The 16,089-nt window shown below is 39.8% G+C and overlaps 1 long non-coding RNA gene across 14 annotated transcripts; it reads right to left on the bottom strand.

Moving 5' to 3' along the window:
* Positions 1-457: 457 nt before the first annotated feature.
* Positions 458-5,102, bottom strand: LOC145103863 (uncharacterized). 14 transcript variants are annotated; one of them, XR_013706909.1, is made up of 9 exons: positions 4,516-5,102; positions 4,213-4,436; positions 4,011-4,112; positions 2,509-2,812; positions 1,780-1,900; positions 1,141-1,289; positions 981-1,054; positions 853-918; positions 458-632 (listed from the first exon to the last, which is right to left on the bottom strand). It is a non-coding gene; the product is annotated as an uncharacterized LOC145103863 (long non-coding RNA). The 14 variants fall into 14 exon arrangements; XR_013706912.1 differs by lacking the exon at positions 981-1,054 and having other exon boundaries at positions 4,213-4,302; positions 4,410-4,436; positions 4,516-5,100; XR_013706914.1 differs by lacking the exon at positions 981-1,054 and having other exon boundaries at positions 4,213-4,308; positions 4,410-4,436; positions 4,516-5,100.
* Between the last annotated feature and the right edge of the window lie 10,987 nt (positions 5,103-16,089).

Below are 16,089 nucleotides of genomic sequence, written 5' to 3' on the forward strand. Positions count from 1 at the left end.
CATTTTCCCGAGCTAATCAAGATAGTCAATCACAATTATCGACTTTATCTAATTAATATAAAATATCCTTTGGAAATGAAATTTGAACGCCATTATGATATATTCAACCTTTTTTTTTTTAACTTTAATGCCATTTTAATATTTTGTTTGCCATTACTTTTTTTTAACTAATATAAAATATTCTTTCTAAATGAAATTTGTTTTTAAATAGATAAAATAGTTATTTGGTATTTTATGCAAAAACATGTTTACAGACTATAAATAATAAATTAAAATATCACTATACAAATTGTTAAGAATTTCATTTTATCGTTTTTCTTATCAAAAACATACTATTTTGTTGCATAAATGTAAATCATCAACCCTATATTTAAAACTAGAAATGAGGCCCGTGCGTTGCACGGGTCGGTTTTTGTTGTTGATGTTTGGCTGGTCACGAAAGTAGGATGCTATAATGTCATTCAAATACTAAGCAACTGTATAGATTGAATAGAGTATAATGTCTTAATGTAAGAAATGAAAGTAAACAAATAAATTAGTGTACGTTGCTATTTTTTGCATTTAACGCTTTTGGCTGATAGAAAAAACATTTCGAGTCGAAATCCCATTCCTCATAACTTGAATAAAGCCACCTGAAGAAAAGAAAAAATATTTTCTATTATTATCGTATTGACATTTTTTTTTGATGCAGTTGTGCATGCTAAAAAGGTTACAATATCTAACCCTTATCCATCAAGAATATGTTATTTAAAAAAAAACAAAACAATACTTTTAGGAACATTTTCTCCAATTGCCATTTTTTTAAAATTAAAGCTAAATGAACCGTGTTTGTTGACCACAATTAGAATCTACCTCAAGGTATTGAATATTAGAAACTTTGATGGTTTTCTCAACTTGAAGCCCACGTGGCAGAAATAACTGCAGCAAAAACAATAATTTTTTAGGGAAAATTAAGTACATTGTAGCGAAATTTAGACTACATTGTTGTTTTGTAGAGATGCGTTAGTGTTTCAGATATTCTTCTTAGCTTGATAGACTTTCAATGCACAATTCCCTAATAGGAAGAAATGAATGCACAAATCCATTATAAACAAACCAATAAAAGTACACAGTTATTTAAAAGCTGCTAAATATCCATACCTCGAGTGCACGGAGCATCACTTCAACCGGTGGAGATAATGTCGGAACAAAAACCGATGGATGTTTGTGATGGATGAAGTTTTTTCCTTCTTCTTTACCCGAAGTAAATGTTTTGGTGCTTGTTTTTCAGCTTCAGTGACTTTCTCAAGCTGTAAGTATTAACATTTCAAATGGGATATTAATATTTCCGTCTATTCCAAAGATAATACCATTTTATCCTTGTCTACATTAAGAAATAAAAAATAGTTACTAAAGATAGAAAGCTAATTGGTAAACATAAATAAACCTATCAATCCTCATATCCTAAATCTTTAATCAAACAGCAGGAATCAACAATTATGTTGCATGATGAGTAATGTCAAGATATAAAATCTCATCAACGTCATATTCATATAAACTGGAAATTTAGTCTTATGTCAAACAATTCCTTTCAGAAACTTAATTACCAGAGTGTTCTGTCAGTCCATGTTGATTGATAGTTCGATATTTATTCAGGTAAGAAACATTAGACATCCCAAACCATGGACCCGGAGTAACAAACATAGATAGATACATAGCATATCTTCAGGTTTGCAAATCAATGAAAACAATAAGCAGAACAGGACATGATGATGTAACGTTTAAAGGAGAAAATAACACCTTTTTTTGTATAAAGATGTATGAAAAGCCTTTGGCCATCATCAGGGAAATTTGACATCCAACCATATTCACAAACCTGCCATCATTTTTAGCTCGGGGATTAAAGATTCACAAGTTTAACCTGTCAAATAAAAAAAATAGTTAGAAGCACATCCAAAAAGCAAAAAATAAATAAATAAAGATAAAAGATAAAACGTGAAGGCTTTCAGCTTCTTAATAGTGTTTTTTCATTGTTTGTTATCTGAAATAGAATTCTAAGGCATGTAATACACATATTTTCGAAAGTGACTACCATATAAAGCAAATTAGCCATGTTTTTTGGTCCTAACAGGTTAATACCTGAATCATTCTCGCATTCATAATACCGACCCGAAATTCAATTCATAATTTTGGTCAACTATTAAATGTCACTATCTATAAGTTCAGGCAATTAGTCAACTATATAACATGAAAACATAGAAAACTTCAATGAATGAGATTCCTAACAGATAACCACTATATTACCCTTTTATTTATAACAAAACAGAAAAGGGTAATTATTTGAGATATTTATGATGTTTTTGTTCATGTTTTAAGCAACTGACAATATTACCCTTTGATTTAAAATAAAATAAAAACCAGAAAAGGGTAATGTAGCCGTTTTACACGGAAAATGACCAAAACGATTACAAAAAAGAAAAACTTTTGTAATTTATTTTTAAATTAGAAAAAAAAAACAGAAAATAGTACCTGCTTAACAATCATCTTCAAATGTGATGAACTTACAAAAGTTTAAGCAGGACCCCTTTCATAATTCAACTGCTGCAAAGATAACAGATGGGTGTTTTTCACTCAAGAAACATAGAAATCGATTGGAAATCATCTGTAAGTCAGCATGAGGCAGGAGAGTTCACTATAGAAATAGATTTTGCAGTTTTTCAATTCGATTAAGGTATTTCAGTTTCTTCAGTTTTTATAGATTTTTTTTATTGGGTTGGGTAATTATTCTTATAAGAGCATATGTCAAAGCAAAAAGTCAAAATATGTATATCACCTGCAAAATACAAACAAAAAAAGAACATGACAACACAAAGTACATCATAATAGAAGCAGAGAATTGACAAATACAAACTTCACAATCGAAGGTAATCAAAGAAGAAGATACATAATCATTGAAAAAGAATGTTACAACATGAAGTACGCAATAGAAGAACAGACAATAGAGAAATGCAAAGGTAACAATCAAAGGTAATAGAAAGCTGAAGGTATATGGGAAAAAGGGAGAATATGATAATATGACTTTCAGTAGTTAACGGAATTTGAATATAATTTTTCTTACAACATCCATTGCATACATCAAATAACCAAGAATGTCACTTGAAAAACATAAAAATATAATCTTTTCCTAAATTCCAAAATGAAGAACCGCCAAAAGTTACAAATCTTGAATAACTACACCCGCTAAATGACATAAATTAGTCTTTAAAACGATCAACTAATTCACTTTATGATACAAAATCTTTAAAAAATTTGACCAAAAATAAGTTTGTGATTTGAAAAAATTGAAAGAAGGAATGGATTCAAGAAACTTTGAAGACTTTGATAACACATAGTTCATAATTTATATATAAAAAAAAGGAATTATAATACAGAAAGATGGAAATTCAAGAACATCCGTGGACTGGGTGATTGATTTAATTAATTGAAACTTGTAAACTAAAACACCACGAATCATCAAAGATTAAAAAGTGAACTTCTTTTACCTATTTTTCATGAAGTTTTACCAAAACAGTCAACAAAACTTGAAATATGGATGCAATCAGGATATAAAAACTTCATGGAAATTGAAGAATGCTCGTGTGTTAGATGATGATCAAATTAAATACATGTTAAAAAATAGCCACACACATAATCATGAGAGATCAAACAATTGACTTCATTCAGCTAATTTTCAAGAAAATTGATCAACACAAAGTTGTTGAAGAAAAAAGAGTTTGTAATACTGAAAATTAAAAATAAAAAAAAAAAAAGAAAAAAAAAGAATCAAGAACAAATTTCAATTGGGTGATTGATCAAAATAACCAAACTTTTAAAGCCAACAACCTCATAATAAATTTGGAAGATCAGACAGTTTTTGACCCAACTTTCAAGAATATTGATCAACAAATTGTTCATAATTTTGAAAAACAAAAAAGATTGAAAAATGTTTATGCGTGCATGAAACCAACAATTACACAAATTTAAGAACAAACCTCAATTCGGGATCTGGAATACATTAAATGACTGAAGAATCAGACGTTTATTCTTGATCGGAAAATCTTCTCCTCATCGAAACTGTATCAAATTAGGTTTAGCTGTATTTCAGAATCCAAGATTGACGGATTAGGAAGGAGGAATCAGAATAGCATGGTATAAATTAGGTGAAATTATTAATTATCTTTGATAATGTTATACCTGCGGAATACATGAAGGTCATCGGCCTTGGGTTCTTCCAGAGCATCGGCCAGATGTCTTCTGGAAATAATGTTTCCATAGTGTACGAATCTGCATCTAACAGAAGAGTCAGGAGTATGTCTGCAACGTGAGATGTCATGGATACATGTTAACATGCAAAATACGATATTAGAATCAGGGTAATAGAATCAACATACACACGCCCAGCCCGAAAGCATGTTCACCTGCAACCCAAAGTGAGAGATTAATCTGAAAATTAAAAACAACAAACCACAAATTAAAAAAATTAGGGCTCAAACCTACCTGAATCGGGTTCAACATCTCCAGTAATACCTTAACAGGGGCTTTTGCCGGAGCACTGTTAGGTCGATGAAGTGGTTGTAGGCCGACGAAATCCGATTAATCAAAGAGACGAACCATTGAGAAATCGTTGCTGAGACTTTTGAAGGAAAGCGAAGGGGAAGTATTGGACTGTGATGCGGTGAAGACGGTGGATGAAGAAAAAACGCATGGTGAAAAGAACTTGGTGGAATAGTGAGGATCTGGAAGGATGAATCAAAGGCGATGGAAGAAACTGTGGGTCAATCGTTAGGTTAAGAAGCTAAGAAGCGGTTGGGTTCTTTAAAGAAGGAACCAAAAGAAGCAAGATGTCAGTCAGTCGGTGTAAAGGATGAGGTAGCGGCGGAATCGTGGCGTTATATTCAAGGAGATCCGCCCCGGAACAGTACCCGACTCGGTATTGTTCCTAAGGGAAGAAGAAGGGAGAAACGGTGGAGACGAAGAGGGTTGGGGAGACGGTGAAATTTGGAAGTGGGATAAAAGGAAGATTGTGGAAGGATCTGGGTGGAAGTATCGTAATATCGTAACCACTGTAGTAAATCCGAGGAACGGTACCCTGGTCAAGTACTGTTCCTAACTTTCATTTCCTTAATATATATATATTAATTATCACTTTCAAATTTACATCTTTAAGAAATGTATGATTATTTCTTTTTTTCTTTACATCTCTTAACAAAATAATATATATATATATATATATATATATATATATATATATATATTTTCCACCTAACTTTATCAAATATATCATATATTGAAAATTAGACTAAACTGTAAATTTGGTCACTATGGTGTTGTGACATGCTCTCTAGGGGATTTGGATGTTTGATGATGTACCGCCTCGGAAGCTTTCTTCAGAACACAATCACAGAAGAACCGTTAGAGGACGACCGAGTGTTCTCCCGGGACGTCGCTCCGACGATCAAGTTAGTTTTCTGAGAGAGAGAACTAGGGTAAATTCTGTGAGAGAGAAATGGATCCCTTCCTTGAGGCGGAATAGATGCTTTTATACATGTTACTTACGGATCGTGGGGACCTCGTCCAACGAGTATGATACGTGGCCTCCTCTAACTGAGAGAATTATGCCCACGTTAACTAACTGCCTGGTGATGTCAATTCTGGGCGTCACCAAGGCTTCTTGTCACGTCCTGATTGGTCGTGAGTGGATGAGAATATCACGGGGAATATTCGTCCCACGTGGAGGGAAGCGAACTGTTGCCCCGGTGTTGGATTACTTGGGCCAAAGCCAGGTCGGGCCTTGGCCAAGGTTTTGACGAGATAACGTCTCATTTGTACTTTCATTACATTTAACGTGACCGTTCATGGTAACGTTAAAAAGTACCTTAGGCCAGTAGCCTCCTGCGTTCGTGACGTAGCGGAGTTATTCTGGTCTACTCACAGACACGTGGTGGGCTGCTACTGGCAGCTTGTGCAGTTGGCAGGATGAAATCATCGTTGTTCGGCAGTTTCATCATAAGAACGGTTCGCTGCCCCATTGATGGCTTTAAAACCCCTGTTCCTCCTGGCGTTTCCTTATTTCCTTCTACTTGTTTCTCTTTGCCCTCTTGTTCTTGAGAAAAACCCTTTCAACCTTTACTTCATATTTTTTTCATGGCTACTGCTCGCACTTTAGGAAGAGATCTTACCACTGAGGAATGGGAGTCTTTCGAGTTCCGATTCGGGTTCGTTCCCGAACACAGAGTGCAAATCCCCCTACCTGATGCATCACTTTATAGTCCTCCTGAGGGAAAAGTTGGCATCCCAATCGCCTTGTTCGAGGCAGTTCTGCGCTTGCCTACCACTGATTTCTTCAACCTGATCATCCGGGAATACGGGTTTTCAGTGAGAGAGTTGACCCCTATCGCTATAAACAAGATAGTGAGTTTCGAACTTCTCTGTCGTGCCCTAGGCCGCCTGCCGACTGTTTCGGCTTTCAAGCACTTCTTCAATGCCTCTACTCAGTCAGGGACTCGAACCCTTTCCCGCAGGCGGGGAGTCCCTACTCTTATCCATGATAAGAAGTCAAAGAAAACTTGCAGGAGAAGTTCTTGTGGGTAAACAATGATCTCGAGGTGTTCAGTTATCCGAGGGATAAGGTGTACACGACCGTGATCCCACATTGTTTGGTGCCAACCAAGAACTGGCTGATGTCCTGGAGAAGATCAGCATCAACGGTGACGATTGGTTTGACTGCTACTTGGCCGCCGGTGGAATGAGCGCCGCTTGGAGGGCTTGCGGGAAGATGCCTAAGTTATTTGTTGAGAAAAATGGTATTTCTCTTGCTCCTCTTCCCCTTTTTTTTGAAAAATTGGTGAAGCACGTTTAAATCGACATTCTGTTTAACCGTCGTTATCTTTTTTTTTTGTTGCCAAGTCTGGAGGAAATTGTTTCTTTAGAGAAATTACTTCAGGGTCTGTTCGACGGTGAGCTTCAGTGCCGTGGCGTCGATCTTGCGGAGGCTCTTCCACCCCCTGATTCTGGTCAAGGAATCGGGGCCATCGTCGGTTCCGACAGTGTCGCTGGCACCGACGAGGATCTGGAGCTTCAAGATGTTTTTGTTACCGGCGCTTCTCAGAAGGATCCTACGCCTTCCGGATCGCCGAGGAGTCTTCGTCGTGTCAAGAGGCATTTTTCCCTCTTAGAAGCCTCTTCCGGTGGTCGATTTGAGACGGCCAACACCGAGCCCCCCCCCCCTTCGTAAAAAACGTAATCTGAGTTTCTTACTAGGGGGAACCAAGAGTTCTAACCGTGCCCCCGATGAAAGCCTCCGAAACTGCTGGAGGGGGCACAAACCAGGGGGACTAAACTGCCCTGTCATACGGGAGAAGGAAGCACCGAGAAGACCAGCCCTGTTCCCTCTACTGGTGGAGCCAAGGCGAAGACCGGGTCTTCGCCTTCCTAGGGTCTTGCATCAACTTCTTCCGGTAAAGCCGCAACTCTCCCCCTTTTATCAGGTTCTCATACAGATGCATATAAGCCTGCTTGGAGGCTAACTGCCCAAGACCTTGTCTCCGATCACGACACCGCTCTCGAGTGGTGTCAGCACGCCTTTCCTCCTGCTACCACTGAGGCCCTATCTGTCCTTTCAGATGAGCATATAGACGACGGCTTGCGTTACGCCGCCACCCAAGTGTCATCTTACTTGCTCGCAACCGTTGAACGTATTTCCGATATAGAGACCCTCCAGACTGACTCTAACAGGAAGAACATTAAGTGAGAAGAGCTGAGGGCCCAGGTGGAGAAGTTGGAACCGACAAGTACAGCTTGGAGGCCAAGCAGGAGGTGGTGCTGCTCGAGAAAGAAAGCTTGGCAGGTCAAGTGGCGAAGCCGGAGGAAGAGGTGAGGCGCCTGAACGATCGTGTGGGGGCCCTGAGTCTAGAGAACGCCGATTTAAGCGGACGGACGGCGGAAGTGGAGGTTGATCTGGTTGCTGAGAACGCCGCAAGGGGAGCGCTGGAGAAGGATATTTCTTGGATCCTTAGTGACGGGCCTAACCGGGTGGTGGACAGGGTGATCGAGAGCCCCCAGTTTCTCCAGGGTTTGGTGCAGGTGCGTGTGGCTTGTGAGGCGGCGGGGGTAGAGTAGGGAAAGAGGGCTGCTCAAGAGCTGTTAATCGTTGGGGATTTTAACGCAGAGGTTGAGGTGGACGTGGCCACCAAGGTCCAGGATATGGAAGATGTCATGGCTGCTTTTACTGAAACAGACTTTGCCAACTATCTTCGCTTGCGTAATCTGGACATCGTCGGGCTTCGAAACCTTTGTCAAGATGCTCAAAGCGATGGACCGGGCCCTAGCCCAAGCCCTCCCCTTGGTGATGGTAACACCCTTGCCCCCAAGTTTCACTATTTTATTTATTTTGATGTAGCACTTGTGAACAATATTTTATTTTTCTTGCTTTATTTTTTGTCTTTGCTGCCTTTAGAGGCAGCCTGAAAGTCCGGGAGTCCGGCACCCTTGACAATGTTCACTTTATTTTTGTGGGTATGAATGTTTGTTACCGCATATATTCGTTTGTTTGGTTGCGTCATGGATGGTTTATGTTGGCAATCACATGGTATTTACGGAGGGTTTGCTTACACCCCTGGTCTGAGTCCTTTCGTTGGTAAACTCGTTATATTTTATTAAAGCTGGTCTTTGAGAAATTTTTTCTAATTTGCTGCTTAAAGACCCTAGGTGTAGCCAAGATTATCAGCTTGAGGCTCACCCGATTATGCTTTGCTTATTGGTGGAAGGTTATGATCTATCTACACTCATGTCACATGTTCTTTCATATGTTTGCTATGATGTGATTGATGAACATGTTTTGGGAGGAAGGTTATGAGCATTCTCTATGTAAACTCCCTGGCTGCCTCCTGGTAACGATTTCGCTCGTGTGACGATGGATGATCAGTCCTTGTTGTCACACGGTAAATGTACACAACCTCTTTGTTTTGCTTTTCAAGCTTGAAAATAAAGGGGCATCTGAATTGCCCTTTTTGTTTACTCTAGTTTTGTTTAGAGCGTAATAAAATTGAAAGTAGTAAAGTAATTACATGTTAAAATTTATACACAATCCTTCTCTAGCACTGATTCCCAACGGTGGTGAGAATGGTCCCACTATATCGATCCCCCATTGATGGAAAGGCCAGGGGCTGATAATGTTGGTCAATGGCATGGACGGTTGATTTTGGAATGGGGTGAACGCTTGGCCCTCCTTTCATTTCTTGGTTAAGGTTGCGACGTCATTGTACACGTCCGACCAATATACCCCTAGGCGGAGTATTTTGCATGTGAGTGCATGAGCGCCTTCGTGTGCTTCTGCGTCCCCGAAATGACTTTCTTTGAGGAACGTCTGTCCTTCTTTCTTGGAGATGCACCTGAGCCATGGGCTTAAATATCCTCTCCGGTAGAGTTGATTGTCCCTGATTGTAAAATGCGGTGATCTGATTTTGACTTTTCTCGCCTCCATTGGGTTGTCTGGAAGCACTCCATGGCGCAAGTAATCAACAAACGGTTTGGTCCATTCCGGGGTAGTCGATACTGTATTAACCTTTTGGTTATCAATACTTATTTCCGGGAGCACTTCGACTAGCACTTTCTTTGTTAAGTGATCATAGGAAGTTGAGGCGAGCTTGCTGAGGTCATCCGCCCTTGCGTTCTTTCCCCGTGAGATTTGTTTTACGGAATATATTTTGAACGTGTTGGTTAGACTTCAGACCGCATCTAAGTACTTTTGCATCCTTCGGTCTTTAGCCACATACGTTCCGTTTATCTGGTTTGTGATAAGTAGCGACTCACTGAGGGCTGCCAATTGCTTTGCACCGACCTCCTTGGCCAGCCTCAGACCTGCCAGGAGTGCCTCGTACTCTGCCTCGTTGTTGGATACTTGGAAGTCGAATCGTAGTGCGTAGGTGATCTCTTCGCCTTTGGGGCTTTGAAGGATCAGGCATGCACCTGAGCCTTCCTTGCTTGCCGCGCCATCAGTGTACTGTTGGATTAGGTGTCTAAGCCCATAACTATAATTGGTATGCACATGACCCGATAGTAGCATGGTCCTTTTAGGTTGCCTTCAACAGAGCAATTTGATAGGATGAATATTTGAGAAAGAGATTATTTGTGATTTATTGATATATTATAAGAATAATATATTAATTGAAAAATCATATTTTTTAATCGGTACTGATCAGATATTAATTTGGAATTAATTTAGTGATCAAAAGAGACTGATTAAATTAACGGGGACTGATTAGGTAAATCAGTAATACATATAGTTTGGGCTAATGATCCATGTTGATTAGGGATGGACTAAATCTATGTGAGAGTCCATGAAGATTTAGTCCAAAGGGCCTATCAAATGAGTTATTGGATTGCTTAAAGACCTAAGTAAATGAATTAGGGTTTACAAGTTAAAACCATAGGAATTCCACACTATAAATGTAACCCCTAGCACTCCCAAAATCGGCCAAGACTTCCAAGAAGAAACCCTAGCCGATTTTTGGTGCCTCCTAGCCTCTCTCTCTCTCTCTCTCATAATCCTCCATTGTTCTTGGTGTTTGTGGCTTATTTGAGGTATCACATTTAAGGTACTAAGCTCTTGAAAGGCCAAGTTCTATAAGCTACAACAAAGAGGTATTCATTTAAGTTGTTTTATGTTGTAAATCTCAAAATTGTATGCTAGTTAGGGTTCATGCTTTGGATAAATGAAAATTGCATGTATAACTTGAGAAAACTTAGATCCAAAGCGTTAGGGTTGTATGTGCACCATAGAAGTGTTATAGTGCTCAAAACCCATCATGTACAACTTCCAAAGTTCTTGGCCAACTTCGGGCTTGAGCGGATCGACTGAGATTTTCGTCGGCACTCCCTAGATATTATCTAGGATTTCGACCAGGAAGTCCGCTGGGGCCTGGGCTTTGATGCTAGTCCGAGGATGATAATGGAAATCATGTTCGCCTAGTTTGATGGCCCATTTGGCCAGGCGTCCGAACTTCTCCGGCCTTAGAAGAACTTGCTTTATTGGGTAACTAGTGAGAACATCCACCTTGTGGACTTGAAAGTATCTCCGTAGCCGTCTGGCAGCATACACCAGGGCTAGGACCAGTTTCTCTAAGGCCGGGTAATTGACCTCTAGCCCTTGTAAGGCTCTGCTAACAAAATGGATGGGTACCTGCTTGACTTCCCTCTCCACCGCCAACACAGAGGAGATAGCTTCTTTGGAAGCTGCTAAGTACATCTGCAGTGTTTCCCCTGGTAGCGGGCAGGCGAGGGTCGGTAGTTGGTGTAAGGCATCTTTCAGTCGTTGTAGTGTCGCGTCCGCTTTTTCTGTCTATTTGAACTGCTTTTTGTCTAGGCATCCTTTGAGTGTTTGATATAGAGGAAGTGCCTTTTCTGCAGATTTGGCAATGAATCTTCCCAGTGTTATCAACCTACCGTTAATTTCCTGTACCCCCTTGAGGTTATGGGGAGTTTTCGACTCAAGGAACTCCTGAATTTTTGTGGGATTGAGCAGGATTCCTTCCTTGGATATCCGATATCCAAGGAATTGCCCCTCCTTTACTCTGAAAGTGCACTTAGCTGGGTTGAGCTTCATCTGCGCTCTAGCCAGCGTTTTGAAGGTTTCCACCACATCGTGGAGCACTGTTTCTTCGTCGCGGCTCTTAATTACCATGTCGTCGACATAGACCTCGATATTCCTACCAATTTGGTCAGCGAATATCTTATCCATTAGCCTTTGGTATGTAGCGACTGCGTTTTTGAGTCTGAAAGGCATTTTTTGGTAGCAGAAGGTACCCTTCTCGGTATGGAAGTCAGTTTTCGCCTTATCCTCTCGCTTCATCTGTACCTGATGATAGCCCTTGTACGTGTCAAGGAAGCATTTAAGTTGAAAACCTTCAAGCGATTGGACTTTATGATCGATCTCCGGGAGAGGGTAGCAATCCTTTGGACAGGCGTTATTGAGATCTGAGTAATCAATGCACATCCGCCACGATCCGTTGGCTTTCTTCACCATGACAGGATTTGCTATCCATGATGGGAACATTACTTCCCTGAGTATGTCGGCATTGACCAGGTCGGCCACTTCAACGTTAATAGCCCTGTTCCGGTCTGCCACCTGACCCCTCTTCTTTTGCTTTACAGGGTTACTTCCAGGCGCGATATTGAGGCTGTGTTCTATAACCTGCCGATCGATGCCTGTTAGGTCTGTTGGTTTTCAGGAGAAAACAGTGGAATGTTGCTTCTGGAATGCTACCAGTCGTGCCCTGGTTTCGTCTGATAGGTGAGCGCCAATTCACACGACTTGGTTTGGATATTCCATGTTTCTTTGATGTTGTTCGGTTGAACCTCACTCCTTCGACTTCTTTGGGGATCGCACCAATTCGGGAGCGGCTATAATCTGGTGGCAATGTTGTGCCTTGGTGTTTGTGGCGAGGACCATCGTCGATCTCTGGGGTGTGCTAAATTTAACGATTCCATGGATCGTCGATGGTTACGAGATGCAGTAAGGAGATTTCCGATCGTTCGAGCAGGATTTTTTGTTCTGTTGGGTACCGGATCACAGAGAATTCGATTGTTCTTGTGATTCGGTCCCTCTCGTTGTGACTGACCAACGTTAAGGGCAGCCGAATAGTGCCCAGTGGCCACAAGCTATGCCCGATGAATCCTACCAATGGTCCACTGGTTGGGGGCTATAGCCCCTCCTTCCATCCATCTCGTAGTTACCTAAAACAGTGCTCGTAGAGTATATCAGAGCAACTACCATTGTCGATGTATATTCGATGGACCTTCGTGTTACGAATGAATCCAGATGTGAGGTGTGGGTCTCGCGGATCCCAATTCAGTGGTCTGGGATCTCTACTTGAAAAGCTGATATTGAGTAAATTTATCGAGAGTACCTCTATCTCATCCTCCGCTTGATGAGTTGTGTTTCTCTTACGAGAATTGGAGATAGTAAGTACTTCCATGCCATCATGCAGAGGTTTCTGCAGCAGATCGGGATGCGATATCGTCGTCTTAGGCGATGAACCGTCCGATAACGGTTGTCGGAAACTGCTCTGGAGTATTGGCCTCGTAATCGGTGAGATCGGTGCCATTAACGCCTGGATTGGAGTCTGCATTCTATACTCACAGTGGTGTGCGTTGGTTATCGCCAAAAGTATTCAAAACAGATCTTCTATTATAGACACAGGTGTTGTTGGGTTTAGATCGTCGTTTTGCGCAGAACCAGTATCGTAAATTGGTTGTATCACTATGAGGATACGTCCTTATGGCGCCAAATGTTGTGACATGCTCTCTAGGGGGTTTGGATGCTTGATGATGTACCACATCCGAAGCTTTCCTGAGAACACAATCACAGAAGAACAGTAAGAGGATGACCGAGTGTTCTCCCGGGACGTCGCTCCGACGATCAAGTTAGTTTTCTAAGAAAGAGAATTAGGGTAAATTCTGTGAGAGAGAAGATGGATCCTTTCCTTGAGGCGGAAGAGATCCTTTTATACCTGTTACTAACGGATCCTGGGGACCTCGTCCAGTGAGTGTGATACGTGGCCTCCTCTAACTGGGAGAATTATGCCCACGTTAACTAATTGCCTGGTGATGTCAGTTCTGGGCGTCACCAAGGCTTCTTGTCACGTCCTGATTGGCCGTGAGAGGATGAGAAGATCACGGGGAATATTCGTCCCTCGTAGAGGGAAGCGAACTGTTGCCCTGGTGTTGGATTACTTGGGCCAAGGTCGAGCCTTGGCCAAGGTTTTGATGAGATAACGTCTCATTTGTACTTCCATTACATTTAACGTGACCGTTCATGGTAACGTTAACATATGGTGAGCCAAAAAATATGGATGGAGTCTAAAATCTTTTTAAATTTCAACACTGGTCCAAAATCATCTATTTATTGTGGTTATGGTCCCTGTAAAACATAAAAAAACTATTATACCCTTTTAGTTTATTTTTTATATTTTTTTCATTTCTTCTACTATTTTTAAAAGTTAAAAATAAAAAAGAAATACCAAACCCCAACCCCACGCCTCAGTTCCCCCCCCCCCCCTCTATCTCTCTCTCCCCTCTCTCACATATACATACATCATCTCTCATCGTCATCTTTCTATCTTTCATGTTCAAAAACACATATACATACTTAGATTATGCATACCTGCAACTAATAATACACATATACACACAACACACTGAAAATTGAAAATTCTTACCCAGCTAAATACCTCAAAGGATTCCTTGTTCATATGATTTATAAAACACGAGTTTGATCCATGGGACGTCTATTTTTAGGTATGAAGCTTTGGTTTGAGGCTAATTTATTGAAATTGTCTTCTCATTCAGGCCCACAACCTAAAATCGAAGGAGAAAGGGATGATTTTTGTAGTCTTATACTTCCACTCCTCACTCTCCAACCTTCTCTAATGGAGAAAATTGGGTTTCCCCTCCATTGTGTTCTTTTCACTTTATCACTCCTTTCCATTCTTTCTAGTAATGACTTACCCACTCCACCAGATGAATAATTTCAATTTAGAGAACATGTATCAGAATGTTAATTTTTATTTTTCTTTCAGCAAGAAAAGCATCTCAACCCTTCAAAACACCTTCCTTCTCCTATCAAGTTTGAATCTTTTCCAAAATCTCTTTAGTTTTGAGTAAAAAAAATGGCTCCTGCGATTGTGGATGATGATATTGAACACCTTCTTCTCGAAAAAACCAGTCAACACATTTAACGCAAAGGTGATCAGTAGAATCTAGTGACTAAACACTATTAATTAGGTCCTGATTTTATAGAATTGGAGGACATCCTCATGCCTACAAGAAATCTAGGTTATAAAGGGAATTGGTCAAATATAAGAAGGGATAATCTTTATTACCTAAAAAATTTGTTGAATGAATGGAAGCTCATCAAGAAATACAACTTATTTGCTCTTGTAGAAGATCATGAAGCATGTTTGAACATCAGTAAGAGCTTAAAGAAGATGATGAAGGAACTCAAGGTGAAGATTTCAGTTCAGTTCAATAGGTGATGCAGGATACTCTGTTACTCATCATCAAGACCCAAAACACCCCACTTTTGAAAGAAACAAGAAATATGTTTACAAGTGGAGCTCCATGCATGGACCTCGCAACAGGTGGGAGGTATTTTTCAGCGAGCATGGGTGGTTTTCCGGTGCAGTAGAGGTAGATTTATGGTAGGGATAGAGGAGTGTGGTTCTGGTGTTGAAGTTAGGATGAAGGGATGGTGAAATTAGGTAGATCTGGGTTTTCTTAAGGATGAGAGAGAGAGAGAGAGGGGGGGGGGGGAGGGGGGAGGTAACCAGGGGTAAGATTCGAGGTTAGGTGTTTTTTTATATTATAAAAATGGTAAAAGAAATAAAAAAATATAAAAAAATAAATTAAAAGGGTATAATAGTCTTTTTATGTTTGATAGGGACCATAACTACAAAAAAGATCTGATTTTGAACCAGTGGTGCAAGTTGAAAAGATTTTAGACTCCATCTATATTTTTTGGCTAATTACACGGACCGAATTTGTAGTTTAGTCTTAAAATTATCCATCTAAGATAATATCTATATAACAAAAATTATTCTATATTATCTTGAAAACTTTAATTCTCGCTACATTTCTTTTGGATTGAATGTTAATTTTCAAAAATATTTCTTTTACCTTATAATTAAGTTACCTCATATATCCTTTTCGTTTCAATTTTTTCTTATAGTATAAAAAACAATTTAATTTACTCATCAAAACAGTACGTGTTTCTTTTTCATTCTAATTTCAAACATTAAAATACAACAACATTTTTGGCTGTTGTAAATTATTGACATTTTACGATATATGACATAAAGTTTATGACAAACTCTTATATCTGTCATAAAACCGCTATACGTCGTCCTTTGTCTGTCAAGAAAAACTTTTTTTTAGGAGTGTCAATAGAGTTATTCAAATCCAAGCAACTCCATAGTCTTTCCCACATCCTCGTGGATGTATTATTTTCTAATTTTAATTTTTGTTTTAATTTTCATGTCTACCTAGGTTTTAATTTTTTTTCATCTCCAAATCGCC

The sequence above is a fragment of the Lactuca virosa genome, chromosome 4 (assembly GCF_052849685.1).
Source record: "Lactuca virosa cultivar CGN04683 chromosome 4, Lactuca_virosa_CGN04683_v6, whole genome shotgun sequence".
Classification (NCBI taxonomy): Eukaryota; Viridiplantae; Streptophyta; class Magnoliopsida; order Asterales; family Asteraceae; genus Lactuca; species Lactuca virosa.